This window comes from Atractosteus spatula (assembly GCF_055471065.1).
Source record: "Atractosteus spatula isolate fAtrSpa1 chromosome 16 unlocalized genomic scaffold, fAtrSpa1.hap1 SUPER_16_unloc_1, whole genome shotgun sequence".
Classification (NCBI taxonomy): Eukaryota; Metazoa; Chordata; class Actinopteri; order Semionotiformes; family Lepisosteidae; genus Atractosteus; species Atractosteus spatula.
The window spans coordinates 699,307-724,685 of record NW_028296631.1 but is presented as its reverse complement, the minus strand read 5'-3'; the positions used below and the strand labels follow the sequence as shown (position 1 = coordinate 724,685).

General features: G+C 39.6%; 1 non-coding gene across 1 annotated transcript; it reads left to right on the top strand.

Annotated features, from left to right (window-relative positions):
- Positions 1-673: 673 nt before the first annotated feature.
- Positions 674-815, top strand: LOC148811291 (U4 spliceosomal RNA). The gene has a single exon (XR_016086397.1). It is a non-coding gene; the product is annotated as a U4 spliceosomal RNA (small nuclear RNA).
- The last annotated feature ends 24,564 nt before the right edge of the window (positions 816-25,379 follow it).

Genomic DNA, 25,379 nt, shown 5'->3' with positions numbered 1-25,379 from the left:
AGTTCTGACCCTTAACGACACACCATTGGCTCCTGAGGGGGCGTGACATGCACACATAACAACACGCCATTGGCTGGCAAGGGGGCGGGCCATCCACCCACAGCGGAGTCCCATTGGCTGGAAAAAGGGTGCGTGGTACTTGTCAAAAGTTTGACAAAAAATGTCGCTTTATACTACTACTACTGTTTCCTCCAGCGGTATAGTATTGCAGTGAGACAGCACGATGCCTGCAAGACTATGTCACGCTAAACGCCACAGATTGTGTTTGTCCGTTCGTGTCCTGCAGCTACGGGGAGTGGGACACAAACATGCTGCAATGCTTTCAGGACGTTAGGATTTGTTTGTGCAACATCTGAGAAGAGTACTTGTGGCTTGAATGTGAACTGTACGTGCCCGCCCCCTTTCCTCTGTAGTGCATGAGTTCCTCCCGGCATGCCCTTCGTCATTGTTCTGTCATCTTGTATTTAAAGGGTTGTATTTCTGCTGCTGAAAATAAGCAACGGTTTTCTCACAACGCCCTTTGTTCCCTACAGAGACCTTGTCTGTCATGAAATTCTTCAAAACCTCAAGCTATAAGAAGAAGACGACAAATATGAAGCGTTACAGCAACGACATGCCATGAGACGATTGATAACGATTTCCATAGGATCCCCGCGGTTGCCTGGCAACCGTCAGCTTTGCGCAGTGGCAGTACCGTAGCATGTGAGGTTTAGCCGAGGCGCGATTATTGTTAGTTGAAAACTTTTCCCAATACCCCGCTTCCGCCGGTTTGCAATACAATCAGCGAAAGCAATTTTTGACAGTCTCGTCAGAGACTGAGCAAGGTGTTTAAAGACAGATTTTGTCATGGTGACATCATGGTAGAAAGAAACGAACTTGTTTCTTCTCAACAGAAACGCTCTTTAGCTGTTTCAGCGTTATGCAGGGAACAGCGTCTGTCGAGATTACTTTTGAGACAGCGCGAAACGACGTGTGTCGTCAGTTTGATTTCATATTGCTCGTAGCGACGCCCGGCTTTTGTCTGTCAAACGTTAGGTTGGGCTTCTTCATGCTGCATCGTCAGCATGAGTGGAGCTTTTTAAACGTCTGTACTTACTGCGCCCCATAGGAAATCATTTGTCCCCGTTCAAGAGGTTGTGCGATGTCCTGCAGCGTTCGCAAAGCAGACCTTTTACAGTTTGAAAAGAGGAATTTATTCTGCTTCCTGTGCTTGCAGTAGTAACAAACAAAGTTGAACGTCTTTACACGATCTGCTGCAGTTTTCAGTGGGCGGGCTTTGTCAAATGGCTTGGAAAAACGCACTATGTTTCAGCTCAGGAAACATCCTGCATGTTTTCTGTGTGTATAGCTGTCTTTTAACGCATACAGAATTCATTCGAAATCATTGATTTCTCCAATTAACAGGGGGCCCTTTTTGAACCTGCGAGAAGCAGTCTTTCAATGTAACAGATTTACTCCGGGGAAAGGCCCCAGTGGACAAAAGACGTATAATATACGTCTATTAAACGCATACCTTATAGGTCTAGATGTGGTCCGCAATTCGTCTAGAATGAAATTCTAATATACGTCTTTTGTTATACGTCAATTATACGTCTATGATTAGATGTTCATTATACATAAATGGTTAGAGTTCTATTATACGGATAAATTCAGAGGACTATTATACATGTAACCGGGTGGTTACGGAGTGGATATTTGAAATCTGACACTGAAATTGGTAGCTGTCGCTTTAAGACACGCATGTATGAGTGACGTCAGTGTGCCAGTAATTGTGGAAGTGGACATCGTAAAGTTGAGTGTGGTGTGTGGCTATGGGTGATGTGATATTCTGTGCGTCTTGGATTAGACGAGATTAAAGGAAATTGCCACTACCGTATTTTTTTCTTTGTCTTTGTTATATTAGTAGCACTTTGTGCAACCTGGTGTGTGTATATCTCCATGTATATCTATGTGAATCTTTCGGGTTAAAGGTTATACTGCATCCAATCTAAGTTCTGTTACAGAAAATAATACAACCATCCATTTTTATGATTTCATGCAGATCCAGAATAAAAAGAATCCCCATTTAAGTTTATTGTAGTACGGTGTGTTCTTTCCCAGGCTACATTAAAAACGTGTTTGCGTTTGTTTGGATGCGTTTGTTTGGGTGCTATATTATGTATTTTTCATATATAAGATATAATGATGTGTTCCTGCTTAGACATTGCACAACTTTAAAAGCTATTAAAACAGGTTTCGACAGTTAAAAAACACTTTTTATGCGCGAAACACGGGTGATTTTTCTTCTTCCTGATCAGCTTAGAAATCTGTGTACCCTGTAAGGCTTTTACTACTTAATTAAACGTTTAAAATACACGTTTCGAATAGAAAAAATCATATTCTGTTGGCTTCCTGGTATGTAGAACAAATCAGCAGGTCTTTTGTTCCCCAATCAGATGATCACCACAATTCACACTCAACCACATCACAGATCTGCCACACACACCTCGGGACAGTGACATCACTGTCTTTCATATGAATCCTTTCATATGGAAACATTTTGAGACTGCACTTAACAATCTTAGGAAGATCACAAAACAAGCCTGTTAGCCTGGTTTTTGCCTCAAAAAATCACTCCCGAGAAAGTGAAGTACTGTAGCATTAACTAGCAAAGGTGTTTCGCAGACGTAGGCATAGTACGTAATTCAGGCTTTATGAACTCTAATAATTAATAACCCTAATTAATTGAATCCCAGGTGTGAGTTCATAAAGCCTGAATTACGCACTATGCCTATGTCTGCGAAACACCTGATCATCTACTCTAAAGACTTCAGTGCATTGTGTATATTCTAATCGCAGTGGGGGCAGGGTGTGTGGGGACAGGTTTGGTTGAAATTGCATTGGGGATCTGTGTTCTTCACACCTGAAACATTTTCTCTGAAAGCATTTTCTTCCCAGTTTAGCTGATCTTTTGCTGCCTACACATGCTTACACAGCTCCCTAGGTAAATGATCATACTTGACTGAGAAAGCTTTAGAGAACTTAACATTTTTATTATCAACAATATGTAAATACGACGTTTACATTGGCGTTATTAATTTTTCACTTGAGTGTATGGAGGAGTGTCAGCTGTCAATGAGAGCAGACCCCCCCCCCCCGCTCTTAGGCTGGGCAAATGATTTTTTTTAACTTTTAAAAAAGAAATAAAAATTAGATATAATGATATAAACATTTACTGCAATACATTTACTTTGGTGGGTAGCCTTGTCAGCTTGCAACATTTTGGCTGTGAATCCTTCTTCAGATGTGAGGGTCTTCAGCTCAAAATGAAATGCTTGGAATTTGTAATGTAGGGCGCGCTGAACAAGTTAAACTTTAATGCAGGGAAAATGTATTTCCCAGAATCTATACTTATTCTTATGGAAGCCCGTTTCCGCCAGAGAGTAAAAAAAAATTCGCTCTGGTATTCTCTCCGATGCAGTGCAGTTAAAAAAATATTTCTGATGCTGTTCCTAAATTAATATTGTTTATGACCATCAGAGGCTTTATGCTTCTTTTCTTTTTTCCGATGGATTGAACAGGGAGAGGCATTTCATAATGTACTTTTCACTGATGAAACAACAGTTGCTCTGGAACAGTTTTCAACCATGTTGTTTTATAAAAAGGGGAGATATGTGAACAAGCAGAACCCAAAACATCCACCGAAAGTTAGCCTATTCTTTTCTGAGAAGAGAAGATGGGATGGAAAGTGCCCGCGGTCATTTAATTAGTATTAAAATTTGCACTGATCCCCTTGCGAAGACATAAGAATATTTGTGCGTGGTCAAAAAAATGGCATAAAAACGACAAAGTGAAGGCTGTGAAAACATTCACAATGTACTTTATACACAAAGGAAGTGTTCTCTTACCTCTAGGAGGTTTCTTGAAAATGCTACAGGTGTACCAAAATTATTTTTGAACTTCAAGCTAACTTTACCCTGTTTTCATTCAGGTAAGGGTCAACTATATACACGATACTGCTGACAGCAGGAAAATTCCTATACAGATGCAGCCATTCAAAACGCGTGAGGTACACCACGGTACCATGCAGTGGGCGTGTCGCATCCTAACGCGGCATGACGCAGTATCACGCGTCATATAACGTCATATTTTCCGGAAGTATCCGGAATCACGTTGTAAAACCGCCAGGAGGAGCCAATAAAGCTTAACCTCTCATGTACAGCATTTGAGCTTTTAAATTTAAACTGTGTATTACAGCATGTTAATCATCAGTCATAGCCTATCTGTCTAAGTTGGTATATTTTATGAAAGCATTATTGCTCAGTTGGGCAAAAGTGCACAACCTACCTTTGTCATAAATATTTTAATTATGCAGAAATATTTTATGCATCAAAGCCTTTACCGAAGATATTACTAATAGTATTAATAATGAATGACCTTGGACAAGCATTACGCTTTTCCACATTAATTGTAACCATCATTTTAAATGAAAAGACTTTATTTTTTCATCGACAAAAAGTAACACCACAGCATTTCGTTGATCTAACTAACAAGGACGGGACATTAGCTAGCCAATAGGATAAAGGAACAAATTACTTTTTTTGTTTATTTCTTTAGCACATTTATTTGAACATTTCCATCGATTGTACAAGCATTGAAAAACTGTCCAATCGCTAGTTCGTCTGGCATTTTCTTTTAGTATAACAGACATAAAAACTCCCTTGCTTTTAACAGAGCGTTTCATAATTTCTAACAACGAAAATTATTTAAACTGCGACACCTATCATTCAACCAGAGCTCAAAACATCACAAGGATCCTCAAGAGCACAACAAAGACTGTATTAAAAGATACTTGTATCAGATACATTAGAATCCAAGCTTTTTTATTTACGCTTTCTTATCTACGCTAAGAATTAGTCTTTAAAATTTATCACACAGTAAAAAGTCAAATTTCTGGGGCGTCCGTATACCAGAGATTATGGTACCGCTTCAGAAGGGTGTCAGCTAGTCAGATTCCAGGACTGGAATTATCTGTTTTATAATCAAGAATATGTAAAGAATATATCTAAATGTATCTAAAGAAATTAATAATGATATTAATCATTATATATATATATATTCCCCCCTCTATATCCTCTTGGGGGGAATATCCTCTTGGGGCATATTCTAACAACAAGTGATTATAAGACGATCTGTCAAAGTGCGATGAAATACAATATGCTGGACAGTGTAGCGGCAAGGCTTATTAAAATACAGGAATTAAGTTTTCTGCTCCCTTTCCCAAATGAGGCCCCATCTGTCTCTTCATCTTTGTGGTGCAGCCACAGAGAAACTATTCATGCAGGCTGATTTAAAGATGTTTTCTTTTGATAAGGGACAGCTCCCAAATGGGGGTGCACTTAGCTAAGCCTGGCTATCATGATTAATGGTCATCCATTGGCGCCTATCTGTCTAGGGAGTGCCAGATGGACATCTGGACTGCATTCCTAAGTGTCAGGAGTAAGTGACTCATATCTCACCTTGATCAACCAATCAGGGACTGGTAGGGCCGAGTAACCCACGTGGGTCTCTGATGTCCATGAAACTTTCAGCCAATGAACGAGCTGAAGTTCCTCCAGGTAAAAACAGGCAACACAGAGAAATTCAAGAGACTATTCTAAAGAGAATTCTAAGGAGAATTCCAGAGGTGCGAAAGAATTCCAGGGCAGGACGGCCCAGGAGCAGAAAGGCTCCCAAGGGGAGGACATTCTCGCAGCGCGCCTCCTGACCATCCTAAAACTCAGCCCGGACAACCACGGAATGGCTAGTGTGTCCGAGTGCCAGAACTTTCCTTTGTTCTAAGAGTCGAGAGCGGAGGTTGCCACAAGTAACCAGAGGATCCACCCGAGGTTAGCATCAGCAGCAAGCCTCGTGAACAGGTCGGAACTGTGGACAGCTGAATCAGTATTCAGAACTAGCGCTTCATCAGGAACGAACCGGTTCTCTTCCTGACTTGCTGGGACCCACAGTCATCTTTTCTCCTGTGCACAAACTTCGCTAGTTAAAACCAACACTAACCAGCTGGTGTTCAGAGCACATCGCAGGAACTTCTCGCAATCCGCACAGCACAGCCTGGCACCGAGCCAGAGAGCGCGGATTGGACAGCAACAAGCCTGCAACTGTTTCTTTGTGCCCACAGGAGATCTGAATCCCCAGAGATTGGATGAGTATTCAACTTCACTGCATACAGCTCGAGAATTCATTTGTTATCCCAACCAGTTGATATCAATTTAATTCCTAAGGGTTATGTACTTGTTTTGAGTATCTAATGTAGAAGTTGTAACCAAGTTCAATCACGAAACGGTCTAAATGAATGATATACCGAACGTATGTCCTCTTGATATGTGTAACTCTTTGTAACTGAATGAATATATATCTTTTGTATTCTGATAACTCTCATGATAAGATCTGTTGGGTTTACATGCATATTCTATGTATTAATAAATGTATCCTCGTGTATTAGTACCTGTGTGTGTGCGTTGTTTGAGTTATATCGTATGGTTGAATTCTAAGGCCATTAAAAGAATCAATTTTGTGATTTACTGCCACAGTTAATAATTGTCCCAGTAAATGCCCAAACCCCTACAGAACTGGTGCCTCGTGAGAGCACACTACAACAGTATGCTTCTTAAAGTGCTTTACAGGATAACAACAATAACAACAACAATTTTACAAGTCCTGGGAGGAAGAATATCATCAATATTAATAATAATAAACTTTATTTTATATAGCGCCTTTAAAGGTGGCTTTTTTTTTAAAAAAAATTTTTTTAAATGCATTTGCATTTGCACACAGAGCAGTGTTTACTTGAACATGGAGATGCCATACTGAATAATTCCTGCACACAACCATTGCAGCTGAATTTGCATCATTTGGCAGGGCTATGATTCATACAAGTGGTGGTGGATTTGGAGACAAAATGTATTTACATTGGGTTGCTGTAAGTGGAGCACTAATAAGCCCAAAGCTCTACTTATTATTTTACAAGAGAATGCACCTGACAAGCTGGACAGTATGCTTCTCAAAGCACTTTACAGGATAACAACAACAATAACAACAACAATTTACAAGTTCTGGGAGGAAAAATATGATCAATGTTAATAATAAACTTTATTTTATATAGCGCCTTTAAAGGTGACTCCTCAAAGCGCTTTACAGGATAACAACCGATGAAACAACAGTGGCTGGGGGTTGAAAATACCTGTGAAACTGGTTTGTTTACAATGTACTGCAGACACAGAGTGTTACACCAATGCATTAGCATGTTAAAGTGATTCCATTGAGGAGCCGGGCGCGATAATTGTTTTGTTCCTTGATATCTGATCTGCAAGGCCATTTGGCTGCAGCGAATGTGAATTCTGTCTGAAAAAATAAAAGTATTTTAATCAAGATTCCCTTATAAAATTAATGTGAAACAAAACAAAAACTACAAATAAGATACAATCTACAGACATTCACAACATAAACATATCTTAAAACATTGACATATATTGTTAAATTATTACTTTAAATATATACTTTAAGTTACTGTAACGGCCAGTTAATAAAATCGTTGCAATTTTGTTCTTGTTTGGAGGTGGGGATATTCTGACAACAATTGATTTAAAGACAATCTGTCAAAGTGCAATGAAACACAATATTACGGGGGTACCTTTAAAAATAAAGTTTATTATTAATTTACTGGACAGAGAGGTGAACATCATTATGCAGAAGACAAAGATAACGATTTACGTTGCATTGCCAGATTGTGAATCAATAAAAATATTAAATTAAACACGGGTTTGCGATTTAAATGGAAATGGGGGTGATGGGAACTCTTAATCTAAATAAAAATAAAATAAATAAAACAGGTTTCAATAGTTAATAACCACTTTTTATGTGTGAAACACGGGTGATTTTTCTTCCTCCTGATCAGTTTAGAAATCTGTGTATGCTGTAAGGTTTTTACTTCCTAATTAAACTTTTAAAATACGCGTTTCCAATAGAAGCAGCATATGCTCAAGTCTTCCTGCTATGTAGAACAAATCAGCAAGTTTTTTTTCTCCAATCAGAGGGGTGTCAGATGGTGTCAGCCAATCACCATTCTGAAGCCTACCGTAATCTCTGGTATAGGGGTAGTCCAGAATGCTGTCGCATTTTCATTTTAGGAAATTATGAAACGCTCGGTTAAAAGCAGAGGAGATTGTCCGTTATAGTGGACATAAAAACAAGAGTTTGTTGCGGCGTTATTGGAAACCCAATTTTAACACAAATTGCCGGCATTATATCCTAGAAGACACAGAAAGAAAATGCAGACGAACTAGGGATTGGACAGTTTCCAAGTGCTTGTACAATCGATGGAAATGTTCGAATAAATATGCAAAAGAAATAAAAAAATCATTTATTCCTTTATCATATTGGCTAGCTAATGTCCTCTCTTTGCTAGTTACCTGTGGCTGTGTTTCTGCGTTGCGTAGCAACGAGTGACTATATTCTCAGGCGGAGGAACGTAAACAGCTTAATTTTTGTGTTAAATAATTTTTTTTTAAATTAAAATTCAATCTATACAGCAATCGCATATTTGGGGACAGTTTCATAAAACTTTGATGCTTAAAATGTTTAGGGAGAAATGGAAAACTGGTGTGTATTTTTTCTTTAAACTACCAAGACCAGCCATATACAGTACAGTTTACATACAGTAATATGTTTATGTTCCTAAATTAATATCTTTTATGAGCAGTGAAAGGCATGGTGAATAGGAGATTCTCAAGAGTTACTTTGTATGATTGGAAATGAATGTGTAATTGGGTCAACGAAATGCTGTGGTGTTACTTTTTGCCAATGAAAAAATAAAGTATTTTCGTTTACAAAGACGGTTACAAAGAATGTGGACCGGGGTAATACTTTGAGTTTACAGCTTGTCCAAGGTCATTCATTATTAATACTATTAGTAATATCTTCGGTAAAGACTTTGATGCATAAAATATTTCTGCATAATTAAAATATTTATGATAAAGGTAGTAGGTTGTGTACTTTTGTCCAACTGAGCAATCTTGCTTTCATAAAATATACCAACTTTTTAATGTATAATGATTAAAATACTGTAATACACAGTTTAAATTTAAAAGTCTAAAGAGTATACAGTTTAAATTCTTAATTGAATAAAGATCGTCCCTCAGCAGTGATTGGGATTTGAAATGGAGTGTTTTCTGGTGACAGATCAAATGCTGTATATGAGAGGTTAAACTTTATTAGCTCCACCTGGCAGTTTTGCAAGGTGTTTCTGGATACTATTAACATAATCTCATTTGCATACGGTACAGCTCGGTATGACGCAAAATGATGCGTTATGATGCGACACACCCACAGCGTTGTACCGCAGCATACACCGCTTGTTTTGAATGGCTGCGTCTGTAAAGCCCGATGTAGTGTAGTTCAACATCAAATTTCTACATTTCTACTGAAAACATACTCTGTGCGTTAATTCCAATACCGCCATGTGTCCAACTACTAGAATTGTTTTTACACAGGATGTGAAAAGGCAAAGAAAGGCAAAAGGTGATAGGGTGAGGTAGCAGGGATCAGTTCAGCGGAAATGGGTGGGACACTTCGGTAGTGTTCTAAATACGAAAAGTGTTACACCCAACAGTATGGAACTGAATGCAATTATTTACGTTGCGTTCTTCTGTAGAGACATCAAAATACAAAAAAAAAACACCTGCTACTAAATAACAGTGAAACAAAACGTTCTGTCACTTATTCCACTAAATTCAGAAAGTCCTTAAAATAGCACTTTCTTTAGTTTTCTTTTACAACTTCCTTCATTTGTTCAAAGAAAGCTGTAGGAAATGTAGTAACAGACAAAGAACTTCTGGATCCCGAGATGAAGTTAAACAAATGAGTTTTATTGCATGCAAGGAACAATATAACCGAAGTATTGTTCAAAGTGTCGATACAAAACTTCCAGTTTATATAGCTCTCTTCTGCTGCTTCTGACGTAACTCATTATTATGGTAATTGCCCTTTTCTGACTGTTCTGACTGTTGAAGACTGTTCAGACTTTGGCCAAATGGTCAGTGTTAGGTTTCCTTCCTTGAGAAGGATCGCTGGATCCACGCATCGCACTGTGGAGAAGGAGGGCATCTGGAATCCTTTTTAGTTATCCCTCTTTCCTGCCATAACTCTAAGCCTGGAATGTCTGGTGTCACAAGAAGTCCAGTCCTTGTGCAGAAAGGAATCAGTTAACCCTTTCTTCACATCTTATATCTTTCTTCATTCCCCCCTTATAAAATACGGCATACGTCAGTGCTGCCTATTTTTATACACAAACAATGGCAGGGCAGATCTTTCCTTTCTAGGTGTACAGGCATGCATTACCATGACATTGTGAGTTCCACAGTTACAGCAAGATGTGATTAATGTCTTTGTACAAGTGATTACAATTACTGTATACATATAAGCAATACTAACCCTTCAAATAAATATTGTAATAAAGTTCCACCCCAGGACCCAAACGCAGACCTCAGCCACGTGGAGATCTATCATCAGGATCTTGGAAATGCAATATAGACCCAACTCTGATTATCATTTTTTGCTGATAGACATGACAACACCAGGAATGTATTGATACCATATTCCCCAGTAATGCTCCTCAGGCCTAACAAGCACACTGTTGGCCCACCTTAGGAAGCATCAGACACAGAAACAGTAACAACATCATTCTTTCTGTTTACTCAGTCTCCGGTGCGGTGGCTCGGTGACAGTGCGATGCGTGGATCCAGCGATCTCATCCTCTCACTCAGATGGCAGAGTTGGTAATCAGTAGCACTTGATATGGTCCCTCCCCAGCAGGGTTGCAACGTCTGGCAGGGTATCTCTTCTTCACCCACACCTACTCGCCAGGTATCAGGTCATGTCTTCCCTCTACTGGAGGTCCCCAAGCATCCAGCACCTGTTCACAAGCCCTGTGCACCATTTCAGCTAACAACCTACAGATGCAGCCATTCAAAACAAGCAGGCGATACTGCATTATTTTGCGGTGCACTTGACACGGTGTACCGCAAGTTACCGTATTAATACCGTAAATTCTCGCATGATATCACGTGGTACTGCAAATAAAATAATAGTTTTCAGAATTTCCGCAAGGTGGAGCTAATAAAGCTCAACCTCTCATGTTTGAGCTGTCGCCATCAAAGTCTTTACTGAAGATATTACTAATAGTATTTATAATGAATGACCTTGGACAAGCTGTAAACTCAAAGTATTGCCCTGGTCCACATGTCCACATGTCTTTACTGTGCCCGTTTAAGTATTGAATATTTATATGGAATTTTAACACTGAAGGGAAATCTTAGTAGCTGAGCATAAAAAGAATAGGAGCATAATGCATGTGAAGACCATAAACGATATTAATTTTGGAACATAAACATACAGTATTACAGCATGTAAACTGTATATGGCTGGTCTCGGTACTTTAAAGAAAAAATACACACCAGTATTCCATTTCTCCCTAAACATTTTAAGCATCGAAGTCTTTAACTAACATGTGAAATAACGTGTGTATAAAAAGTGGTAGTTTTAAACTTTTCTGCGAATACGCTCGATACTGGAGCAAACAAGCATACTTTTAGAATTTGATTAATAGGGAATATAATATGGAATCGCGTATCTAAAGAAATTAATAATGATATAATTATATCCATGTACTACAACACAATAGTACACGCTGTACAATGTCTTTTGATACTGTATGTGTAGGGCTGTTTCACCACTCTTCATACAACTGTGTGGGTAGTCTGGTGGTCTAGGTGCTGCACTTGTAAATGACAGACAGGTTGTTCAAATCTAGCCAGTGCCATGACTTTTCTTTTAACAAACATACCTTTGAAAAAATAAAATAGCAATATTTTGAATAATTAATTGACTTTTTATATTTCTAAATATCACAACATGTTCGAATCTAAGTCATTTTTTAATAACAATGAATAGTCACCTTCTTTCCTTCTGACAACGGTCCCTGCTTCTGCTACCTGCTCCTTTAGATCTCCCTTCAGATTTAAAAGGTTATTAATAATATATCTTCGGTGTCACATCTTCCCAGTGTAGCTGATCTTTTGCTGCCTGGGTAAACTATCACAAAGCTTTAGAGAACTTATCATTTCTATTACAACAAACTGTAAATACGACGTTTACATTGGCGTTATTAATTTTTCACTTGAGTGTATGGAGGATTGTCAGCTGTCACTGAGAGCAGACCCCCCCTCTTAGGCTGCGCAAATGATTTTTTAGATTTTTATAGAGAAATGGAGGCTGTACAGTATGCGTTACAATATAAACATTTACTGTCAAACTTTAAATCAACAATTGGTTTAAAGACGATCTGTCAAAGAGCAATGAAACCTATTACTTGATTCTTATGGACGCCCGCAAGGGATTAAAAAAACATGCAATTGCGTATCTAAAGAAATAACAGTATAACTATGTTCATGCACAAACAGTGGGAACTCTGGGATTAGATTTCTGAATTTAGGGAAGAATGTTTCTCTAATCCCAAAGTATCTGTCACAGTGCAGTAGGAAGTGCACCTCTGTCTCTATTTCTCCCTGCTGGCAGTGGGAGCACAGCCTGTCCTCTCTGGGCAGCCAGGTCTGTCTGTGTGGCCCGGTTTCTATGGCCAGGCTGTGGTCACTGAGCCTGTATTTTGTCAGGGTCTGTTTCTTTTTGTTGTTTCTTATCTTGGTCAAATATTCGGCTAGTGTGTATTGTCTGTTTAGGGTTCTGTAGAATTCCACACGGCTGGGTGTTCCCCTCCCGCCCTTCTCTGTGTACAGTAGAGCCTCCTGTCCTGGCTGGTGGAGCTCATACAGCTGTGTCTGGAGAGAATCCAGGGTATCAGCTTCAACCACATGGCTGGGTAGCTTGTTCCCCCCTCCCGCCCCTCTCTGTGTACAGTAGAGCCTCCTGTCCTGGCTGGTGGAGCTCATACAGCTGTGTCTGGAAAGAATCCAGGGTATCAGCTTCAACCACATGGCTGGGTAGCTTGTTCCCCCCTCCCGCCCCTCTCTGTGTACAGTAGAGCCTCCTGTCCTGGCTGGTGGAGCTCATACAGCTGTGTCTGGAGAGAATCCAGAGTATCAGCTTATGAGCACTCTGTGATAAAATTAATTCTCATTACATTATCATTCCCACTGTGCATAACAAGGAAGATTAATAAACATAAGGTTGTTTAATGACAATCTATTGTATATCTCATAGCTAAATAGTCAAGTCTAGCCAAAAGAGAAAACATCGACTTTATTTAAACCCAAGCGAAAGTATTAATAGTTTTTAATTACCATACTTTTATGGTACATGACTTTCCTAAAATGTATTTAAAAATAAAAACTATTGCAATTGGCACGCCTGTAGCTTTTTCACGAAACCTCCTAGAGTAACGAAATTCTTGCGTTGTACAGCTTTTCAGCTAAATATACAGTATTTATCACTTACGCCTGATATTGGAGCTGCTCACCGCGTGGTGAATAGCGACTAATAAGCAATGAAAACATTTGTCTGTCTTTCTGTGGGGGGAAGTGAATCTGATCTGATCTGCAAGACCCTTTGGCTACAAAACTAAAAATAAGACACACTCTACAGACATTCACAACAGTGACATATCGTAAAAGATTTACATATATTGTTAAATTATTACATGTTTTTCAGGAAGTTAAAAACTTTCTTAACGCGAGAAGTACTACCGTAAGTATGTACTGTACTTACTGTACTGTACTTAAGTACTACTGTAAGCAAAAAAAAGGAGGTGGGGGGGGAGGTGTCTTTTGCTGGAAGACTCGCCCTCTTCTACTTTGAAAATACCTGTGAAACCGGTTTAATTCATCACAGCCAGCACTCCCACAGAGAGTGATGAAAACCACGCTGCGCCACTCCTATTTGGCATTTTAGTTATGGAGGTGGAAAGACGCACCCCCCACCTCTGGGTGCGTGACTTGTCGCCATCTTTAACCATTCTGTGTTCAAGTCGCAGTAGGCAGAGACACGTACGAAAAAAAGTTCATTCCAGCTACAATACATATATATTTTTGTGGTAAGAGGGAGGAAAACATCAGTATTTACTGCAATTAATTACTGTACGATTTATAGTTTAAATCCTGAGCCTAAATATAAAGTTAAAATCCTGACTAACGAAGCAATGTAGGAAATGCGCACACAGAAATACACAGAAAATAAATCCGTTCTGACATCTCAAATCAGTTTCGATCAAGGTCTCCAAAACGTACAAGAAAAAGAGCATTTTCAGAGAGGAATTACACTGTGTTTATGTAGAATAAGTGATTAGATTTATGAGCAATCTAATTTTTTATTCGTTTAAAACAGTGAAACAGCTGCATCAACCATTAAATAACCATTTTTTGCGCATAAAAAGTGGTTATTTAGATTTTAAAGTCATGCAATATCTAAGCTGGAACACATCATTATATCTCATTTTTTATTTCTTTTTTAAAAAAAATTAAAAATCGTTTGCCCAGCCTAACAGTATTGTTGTTATTGTTTTATTCTGTAAAGTGCTTTGAGGAGCTACCTTTAAAGGCGCTATATACAATAAAGTTCATTATTATTACTATTGTTAATTTGCAGGACAGAGAGGTGAACATTATTATGCAGAAGACAAAGGTAGAGATTTACGTTGCATTGTGCATTGTGCTGCTGTAATACAGTTTAAAATAATTAAAAGTCTAAACAGTATCAGCTTTATTTATGGGTTGTAATTTAAAAAAAGTAAAAAACCGCACTCAAAATGCAATTTAAAGCTTTCTGGCAAGAGAAGACACCCAAACTAATAATGTAACATGTTACTGTTTGTGCATGAACATAGTTAAACTGTTATTTCTTTAGATACTCGATATGTTTTTTTTAATCCCTGGCGGGACCGGGCGTCCATAAGAATCAAGTAATAGGTTTCATTGCGCTTTGACAGATCGCTTTGACAGAAACCAAATTTCCCAAATGTGCTTTTCTATATTTATTGTCAATTAATTGTCCATAATATTGCTATTCTATTTTTTCAAAGAAATGTTTGTTAAAATAAAAGTCACAGCACCAGCTGGCTTTGAACACCCAACCTGTGGCTTACAAGTCAGGCACCTAGACCACAGGACCACCCACAAGGTAACACAAGGAACACTGAAACAGCCCTACACAAACAGTATCAACAGACATTGTACAGCGTATACTATTCTTGTGTTGCAGTACATGAATATAATTATATCATTATTAATTTCTTTAGATACGCGATTCCATATTATATTCCCTATTAATCAAATTCTAAAAGTATGCTTGTTTGCTCCAGTATCGAGTGTATTCGCAGAAAAGCTTAAAACTACCACTTTTTATACACACGTTATTTCACGTTAGTTAAAGACTTCGATGCTTAAAATGTTTCGGGAGAAATGGAATACTGGTGTGTATTTTTTCTTTAAAGTACCGAGACCAGCCATATACTGTAATACTGTATGTTTATGTTCCAAAATTAATATCGTTTATGGCCTTCACACGCATTATGTTCCTATTCTTTTTATGTTCAGCTACTAAGATTTCCCTTCAGTGGTAAAATTCCATATAAATATTCAATACTAAAATGGGCACAGTAAAGACATTTAAATCTTTCTACGACTGACCAACGCTCCACGAGTGCCCCTGTCGGTCAACCAATTACGTACCGCGGTATGACGCACGATGACGTAGCCAATTACCCACGGTATGTGTCTGTGCCGCGCACTTTGAATGGCTGCATCTGTATAATACTGTAATAGAGAATTAGTTAGCAAATTCAACAGTCTGTTAGCCAAACTTGCAGAGGTAGTGGCCTCAGCCCACCAGGAGAACAGATTCACCATCATTAAGAGTCCAGTGTTTCCTTTACATCTCGGCAAGCTACAATAGTTAATTCGCCAGTGCATGACAGGTCCCTTTGGGGCTGGGCTTCTGAGGCATCGCACCCGCACCTGAGCTGTAGTTGAGTTCCTTTGCCAAGCATCACATCGAAATACAACATCTGTGGCTGCTGCTTTAAACCCAGTCCCTAACCAGTTTCTGGATAACTGGCACACCATTTGACTCTCACCTGGGTGTCTGACGGCATGAATTTGTCGGGCTACAAAGGGCATTAGGCTGTGATTGCCTGCAGGGCATCTGGTGTGCTGGCAGCACCACACCCCATCATCATGCAGCCCCACATTCTTTTCTAACTATGTCTATTTCTCTGCTTTAAAGGCCTCAGCCTGAATGTCCTGTAGCTGACCCTTTTTCACCAATAGAGGTTTCACAGGGGTCTCAGACTCATTGTCTCCCAGGGCCGCTCGTCTGGCATCTGCATCTGCACGGTTGTTCCCTTGAGTTACTGGAATTATTTCTTTATTGTGTTATTTACACTTTATGACAGCTACTTCAGTTGGCAGCTGCAAAGCTTCTAATCAGTTCAGAGACAAACCCAATATTCTTTACTGGAGTCCCTGCCGTGGTGAGGGAATCATATTTCTCCTCCACAGCCATCCAGAATTGTGGCATACATACACCAAATACATACAGTATATATATATAACCTTTTAACGTCTTTCCTTTTACAATCTTCAGTCAGTGCTCTAAACTGGCTTGCTGCGCTGAGGCAGTGGAGGGGCATTTTTCTGGTCATGAGCATGTCACATTCTGTCATAACAGCTCAGCCTGTTCTCTGTTCTTCCTCATGCACCAGAGAGGACCCATCAGTAAACAGTATTACATCTTCTTAAATTTTCACGGTCCCCCACCCTTTGGCTACAGCATCTAATGGTCCTGAATAGTATCCCACCGGATGGTGCCTACCTCCATGCTCCTCTGTCAGCACATCTGCCCAGAACCCATTTTCCACACTTACATACAAAGGAATGGTTGATTCATCTGAGGAAACCCCAGCCTCAGCACCTGTAAGAGAGCTTGTTTCAAATTATTACAGATGGTTTTTGCTTCTGGAACCAAGGCAATCTTGTCCTTGGACTGCACTCCCCCCTTAAGCAGATCTCTTAAAAGTTGTGCTCATCCCGTAAAAACATTCCACCCGGACCCTGTTAAAATTACACAATCCTAGAAACACAAGGGCTTTATCGTAACTGCTTAATATTAGAAACTCTAAAACCTGAAGCAGCTCAGACTTGTGGGTTTCTTCATCAGGGGAAGCACTCAGAATATCAACAACATACTGAATGATCACAGAGGTCAGTTGAAGCCACGTGATACCCTGTTCTGTATAGTCATTCCTTGTAAATGCTGAATAACATCCCAGCCCAATAGATCTGGGATAGAACCACCCACATTCAGGTGATAAGTGCACGTAAATGTTAAAACCAATGTTAAAATCTGGTACTCAACAAGTAAAGCTCACTGCCCCAGTACTCTTGTGGCCTCCTAAGACAAAGTTCTTAGCTGGGTGATCAATTTTTCATTGTTCTTCCCTGTCAGTTGAACCACAGGGCAGGTCCCTGCTTACTTGATCCTGCATGCGTTTTCTGCAGTTTCTCTTAAAATGATGTGTATATTCTTGTTTACACTAATTGTAAACCCGAGATTCCCCCCGGTCAGTCTGTCTATTTTGTTTCTAGGATTTATCCAATTTCTGTGTAATACACCCCATGTAAACTGCATGCGCCTTTGTGTTTATATTTCTCCCTATCTGTCAGCGGAGATTATTCAGTTCTGCAAATTTCACAGTGGTGTTATCCACCAGCCATGATTCTAAACCTACAGCGTTTCAGCGATACCTGGTTTCAAGCCATTCAAATAAATCCAACTTTTGTTTCAACAAATTGTATATAAATACAAAAACTGTTTATCTTACTCATTTAGGTCCACCTGTACTGTATTTATACATTTCAGACGCTCTTATATTTTCCAGTCTCTTTAAGTTGCTTTTCATCATTTGCTTTCGTCAGGTCTCTTTAGTTAAGTCTAGCCAGTCCGGCTGGCTAAACACACTCGCACCGTCATTTACTATACCAAAACTCACAGTTACGCACTGCCCTCTTTTACACACACGCACGTACATGCCGGCACACAAATTCATAAAACACACATACACATCAAGAATATATTTTTTCTCTTCGTACTACAATGTGCTGTATTTGGTTTCACTTCTACATGTATCTTTTTTTTTTAACAGCGTAACTTCTCATAAACATAACATCACTTATTCCACTATCCGTCTGTTTATTTTTTCACCACTGCTCCGACCAAACACCGTCTGACAGTCTGTACCCCTTTTTCAGCTTTTGATCCTCCTGCACAGCTTCTTTTCACGTTTGTTTAAACTTTCTTTTTTATCACATTCCGATTTCTCTTTCGCGTTTATCTGCCACCACTGGTGTCGGCCACACACCAGGGCTGCAGCTACATCCTTGTGCTTATACCAATACTCATACGCTTTCTTACCGGCATCATCTAAATACCTCTCAGAGTCTTTAGAGAGGACTTACACCGCACTGTTCACACGTAAGAAACGAGACCTCGAGGACTCCCTTCCTGGATCAGTAATTCACCATCCCCAGAACGCCAACATTGCTGCTTTTGCCCCGGGGTGGACTTACGCACTGGGCTTCAGTCAGAGCTATTCTCGGATCTCAACGTCTTTTAAATCCTGCTACTTAGTGCTTTGCTCTTTTATTATGAGGTGTGTTTATGTTAGTGTTGTGCGTGTGTGTATGTACACAAACAAGGAAAACACATAAAAACATACATATATCATCTACTTCTCTCCTGTTCCCTTTAAAACAAAAAAAACCACGCCACACCAATCCGTGCACGATCAAGGCATAGCTAATCTCAGGACCCCGGGCACAATTAAGGCCCACACCAGTCCTAGATTATAGGTGCAATTAAAGCACCACTCAAGCTTCAGAACCCTGGGCGCAATTAAGGCCCACACCGGTTCTGACCACAGAACTCTGAGCGGAATTAAGGCATACACCAGTTTCGAATGCCTGCACACAATACCGCGGATCACTGCCTGCCAGACCAAATTCTGGGCTTACAGCCAACCACCCATTACATGTCTTTCCGGGGCCAGAGGTATCCCGAAACTCACGTTTACTCCATCATCTTGGACGATCCTCGCAGGAAACAGAGACTTCCCAATCGGTCAGACAAGAGAGGTGGGACTTTTAATAAAAGAGGAGTCCTTACCTCTTTGTATTGTGCGCGCTGACCATCTCTCCTGCCGATGGGAAGCTCTGCGCCTTCTGGAGACTCCTGCCAACTACGCCAAAAATTGCTGTAACAGAAAAATAAGTTATGGATCCCAAGATGAAGTTAAACAGATGAGTTTTATTGCATGCAAGGAACAATAAAACCGAAGTATTGTTCATGCAAGGAACAATAAAACCGAAGTATTGTTCAAAGTGCCGGTACAAAACTTTCAGTTTATATAGCCCTTTTCTGCCGCTTCTGATGTAGCTCATTATTATGGTAATGGAGGGAGGTCACGGTGTTCGGACAGTTCACAGACTTTGGCCAAATGGTCAGGGTTAGGTTTCCTTCCTTGAGAAGGTGGGCATCTGGAACCCTTATCAGTTATCCCCCTTTCCTGCCATAACTCTAAGCCTGGAATGTCTGGTGTCACAAGAAGTCCAATCCTTGTGCAGAAAGGAATCAGTTAACCCCTTCTTCACATCTAATATCTTTCTTCACATGGGATGTGAAAAGGAAAAGAAAGGCAAAAGGTGATAGGGTGAGGTATCAGGGATCAGTTCAGTGTAAATGGGCGGGACACTCCGATAGTGTTCTGATATGGAAGAGTATTACACCCAACAGTATGGAACTGAACCTCATTCTTTACGTCGCATTCTTCTGTAGAGAAATCCAAATACAAAAAAACACCTGCTACTAAATAACAGTAAAACAAAACGTTCTGTCACTTATTCCATTCAATTCAGAAAGTCCTTAAAATAGCACTTTCTTTAGTTTTCTATTTCAACTTCCTACTTTTGTTCGAAGAAAGCTGTAGGTAATGAATTTGGAAAAAACCATATGAACGCAATTTCTGTCCGAGTAACACACTGGAGATGCTGAAACGATGATGCCATGAAAAAACAGAAGCAAACCTGGATCTTCAACCCAAAGTGTTGATGTGTTTACCAGTGACATCACAGAGGTTATATTTCTTATATTTGTTATATTTCTTCTTTTAGATCACAGGCTTGAATGTATGATATAAATACGCAGTTACAGAGTCTTTGAATCATTAAAGTATGTTAGAATCCCTCGTACTGATTTAGATTGATCTTGGTGAAAATAGGACACTCAGAGGAGTGGAGAATTCGGAACAGGAGTCTCTGCTTCATTGTTCATTGAGCTTTCGATCAACGTCTAAGTGAAAGCAATTCCCTATTTGTACGTTTTGATTAAAGGACACAAAAAAGGCCTTCCTTCAAGCTGGAATCAAACCAGCAACCTAAACACTCCTAGCTGTTTCTACTACAGTCCTCCGCTCTACCAATAGAGCTACTAAAGGGACGGGTTTGCATAGTTGTTGTCACACATACAGAAGCAGCCATTCAAAATGCACAGTACAAACCCGTCCCGCTGGCAACTAAGCGTGCGCCACCGCGCCGTACCGTGATACGTGATTGGCTGGCCAAAATGACCAACAGGGGCATTCGTGGTGCATTGGTCGGTAGTGAAAATATTTAATCATTTAATCTCTTTACTGTGCACATTTTAATCCGCTTAGTATTGAATATTTATATGGAATTTTACCACTAAAGGGAAATTTTAGTAGCTGAGCATAAATAGAAGAGGAGCATAACTAAGGTCATAAAGGTCATAAACGATATTAATATAGGAACATAAACATATTACTTTATGCAAACTGTACTGTATACAGTATGTACAGTGGTGTGAAAAAGTGTTTGCCCACTTCCTGATTTCTTATTTTTTTGCATGTTTGTCACACTGAAATGCGTTTGTGTTTACTTGTGTTATCTTTGTCTAATATTTCAATTTGTTTGATGATCTGAAACATTTCAGTGTGACAAACATGCAAAAAAATAAGAAATCAGGAAGGGTGCAAACACTTTTTCACACCACTGTGTATGTATATTTAATGTCTTTACTATGCCCGTTTTAGTATTGAATATTTATATGGAATTTTACCACTGAAGGGAAATCTTAGTAGCTGTGCATAAAAAGAATAGGAGCATACTGTAATGCTTGTGAAGGCCATAAACGATATTAATTTTGGAACATAAACATACAGTATTACAGCATGTAAACTGTATATGGCTGGTCTTGGTACTTTAAAGAAAAAATACACACCAGTATTCCATTTCTCCCTAAACATTTTAAGCATCGAAGTCTTTAACTAACATGTGAAATAATGTGTATAAAAAGTGGTAGTTTTAAGCTTTTCTGCGAATACGCTCGATACCGGAGTCAACAAGCATACTTTTAGAATTTGATTAATAGGGAATATAATATGGAATCGCTTATCTAAAGAAATTAATAACAATATAATTATATTCATGTACTGCAACACAGTAGTACACGCTGTACAATGTCTGTTGATTCTGTATGTGTAGGGCTGTTTCACCTCTCCTCATGTTACCTTGTGGGTGGTACTGTGGTCTATGTTCCCGACTTGTAAACCAGAGGCAGAGGCACCTTGCGGGCAGGTGGTGATGGAGAAGAAAATAAAGGCAGCTTTTAACTCCGCAAGTCACACACCAATACACACCAATACTCCATTTCTCCCTAAACATTTTAAGCACCAAAGTCTTACATGTGGTTTTCATCACTCTCTGCGGGAGTGCTGGCTGTGACTAATTAAACCGGTTTCACAGGTATTTTCAAAGTAGAAGGGGTTGAGTCTTCAGCGGGAGGGGGGAACAAGCTGCCCAGCTGTGTGGAATGCTACAGAATCCTAAACAGACAATACACACTAGCCGAATATTTGACCAAGATATCAAGACACAGCTGTATGAGCTCCACCAGTAAAACTCAAAGTATTACGCTGGTCCACACTATTTAAAACCGTCATTTTAAATGAAAAGACTTTATTTTTTCATCAACAAAAAGTAACACCCACCACAGCATTTCGTTGATATAACTAACAAGGATGGGACATTAGCAAGCCAATATGATAAAGGAATAACTTACTTTTTTGTTTATTTCTTTAGCACATTTATTTGAACATTTCCATCGATTGTACAAGCACTGAAAAACTGTTCAATCCCTAGTTCATCGGGCATTTTCTTTTACTATAACAGATATAAAAACTCCCTTCCTTTTAACAGAGCGTTTCATAATTTCTAACAATGAAAATGAGAGCTCAAAATATCACAAGGATCCTCAAGAGTTCAACAAAGACAACAGAAAAAGATATGTGTATAAGATACTGTCCATGGGAATCCAAGCTTTTTTATCTACGCTAAGAAGTAGTCTTTAAAATTTCTTCATTACACAGTGAAGTCAAACTTCCGGGATGTTCCTATATTAGTACACTGGCCAAACGTTCCGAGGTCAAATTCTTCCAGCACGAGGGTACCTTTAAAGTGGAGATGACGGCACCAAAATTTTTTGGCATGCATAAAAAACAGCAATTCTGTCTGTGAGCCCTAAATGAATTAATACCAAACATGGTTTCATGGAGGGCTTCTCCGATAGTTGGGCATTCAGGTAGATTGCCAGGTGAAAGGATTTGTAAATATATTTTGTTAAAGCAAGTCAGTTTTTCCGCAACACATAAAAGACATTTTTCCAAGAAAGTTTAGCCTTTGTCACTAATGAAACCACTAAAATAAAGACATAAATATAGAAATCTTAAGATTTTTTTTTATTCAATGTTGGTAGCAGGATGAACTGTCAGGTTGAGCTAAGTGTATATTTTGTCGCAGAGTTGCTGCAAGATGTTAACAGTGAAAAAAGGTATTTAGAAATCAGTTATTTCAAGAAGAAAATTTTCAGAATAATTGCAAATCTAGCAGGATAGAGAAAGCACAGAAAATAGGAAGTTAGATTGATCAGATTAGAATAAAAAGCCATTTAGCAAAGAGGGAATGAGAAGAGTGACAAACTAGTATACTTTTGATCTTTTTTTCTGAACCAGGTAAAATCTCATCATGTTTCTCTATAACAATAATAAAAAACTTTATTTTATATATCACTTTTAAAAGTGGCATCTCAAAGCAATACAGTAGATGTAAAAACAGTTAAAAGGACCACAGATTACAAAGTAAATACATATAAGAAAGACAAGCAGTTAGAGGTGCTACCAAAATTAGAAAATGAAGCAGATACAGACACTAAGTCTTCTGAAAAGAAAGGTTTTGAGATTAGATTTAAATGCACTCAGGGTATGTGACTGATATCACTGGGGATACAAATCGAGAGCTCTGGGGTGCAGCTAGAGAAGGTCCTGTCACCCACAAAATGTAGATGTTCTTGAGGACAGCTAGAAGACCAGAGTCAGACGGACAAAGGTGGGGAGTAGACAGATAATAAGCCATAGATAGATAGATACTTTATTGATCCCGTGAGGGAAATTGCAGTGCAACAGCAGCTTAACACAGACAACACAGACACAGTGTAACTAATGATACAATAATAATAATACAATACATACAATACAATCAGTAGAAGAGTTCCTTGCAGTCCAGAACACACAAAGAACAGAACAAAACCAGAACAGAACAGTACACAAAAAAGTCATATTGCACAATATGACTATAAATATATATAAATGTATTGCACAGATCCCTGGCATATATTGCACAAAAACGGTTTAAAACGGGAAAAGAAAAAGAACAGATGCAGTTTACTGTTCAGTCCAGAAACAGGTCACTGTCAATGTTGCCTCTGCCCAGACACAAGGTGGATGCGTTGTACACTCTTATGGCAAAAGGCAAGAATGACCTCCTGTAGCGCTCCCTGTTGCACCATGGATGAATCAGTCTATTGCTGAAAGTGCTCTTCATTTCTACAAGCATGTCATAGAGGGGATGGGAGACGATGTCCATGATGGCCTCTAGTTTGGACACCATTCTCCTCTCACCCACTACCTCCAGGGGGTCCAGGCCAGACCCAATGACAGAGCTTGCTCTCCTGATGAGCTTGTTCAGCCTGTTGGAATCCACTGCTCTAATCCCAGAGCCCCAGCATATCACCGCATAGAAAATGGCGCTTGCCACCACCGACTGAAAGAACATATGTAGCATTTTACTACACACATTGAAGGACCTGAGCCTCCTCAAGAAGTAAAGTCGGCTCTGACCCTTCTTGTAAATGGCCTCGATGTTCTTAGACCATTCCAGTCTATCGTCGATGTGCACTCCCAGGTACTTGTACGAGTCCACCATCTCCACGCCACTCCCATGGATGTAGACAGGAGTAGGTTGGACCCTCTTCCTCCTGAAGTCTTTCACCAACTCCTTAGTCTTTGCTACATTCAATTGCAGGTGGTTCTCCCCACACCACTCCACAAAGCTGCTGACCAGTCCTCTGTACTCTTCCTCCTGCCCACCCTTGATACATCCCACAATTGCAGAGTCATCTGAGAACTTCTGCAGGTGGCATGACTTTGAGTTGTATTTAAAGTCTGAGCTAGAGAGGGTGAAGAGGAATGGAGAAAGAACCGTCCCCTGAGGAGCCCCTGTGTTACTTACTACCTGTTCAGACACACAGTTTTGAAGTCTCACAGACTGTGGTCTGCCTGTCAGGTAGTCAGTGATCCACGAGATCATGGAGGCATCGACTTGCATCTCCTCCAGCTTCCTTCTTAGAAGTAAGGGCTGGATGATATTGAAGGCACTGGAGAAGTCAAAAAACATAATCCTTATGGTGTTGCCAGCCTTGTCCAGGTGTGAGTAGGCCCTTTGTAGCATGTAGATGATTGCATCCTCCACACCAACACTGGGCTGGTAGGCGAACTGTACAGATGCAGCCATTCAAAATGCGCGGGCGATACCGCATTATTTTCCGGTACGCTGTACGCAGTCTACCGCAAGCTACCGGTAAATACCGCGAGTTACCGGTAAATACCGCTAGCAAAATAATAGTATCCGGAATTTCCGCAAGGTGGAGCTAATAAAGCTCAACCTCTCATGTTTGAGCTGTAGCCATCAAAGTCTTTAACGAAGATATTAATAATAGTATTAATAATAAATGACCTTGGACAACCTGTAAACTCAAAGTATTGCCCTGGTCCACATTCTTTTTTTCATTGACCGTCTTTGTAAAAGTAACGCCACAGCATTTCGCAATCACGCATTTTTTTCCAATCATGCAAAGTACAGTGATTCACCATGCCTTTCACATGCTCATAAAAGAGATTGATTTAGGGACATAAACATATTACCGTATGCAAA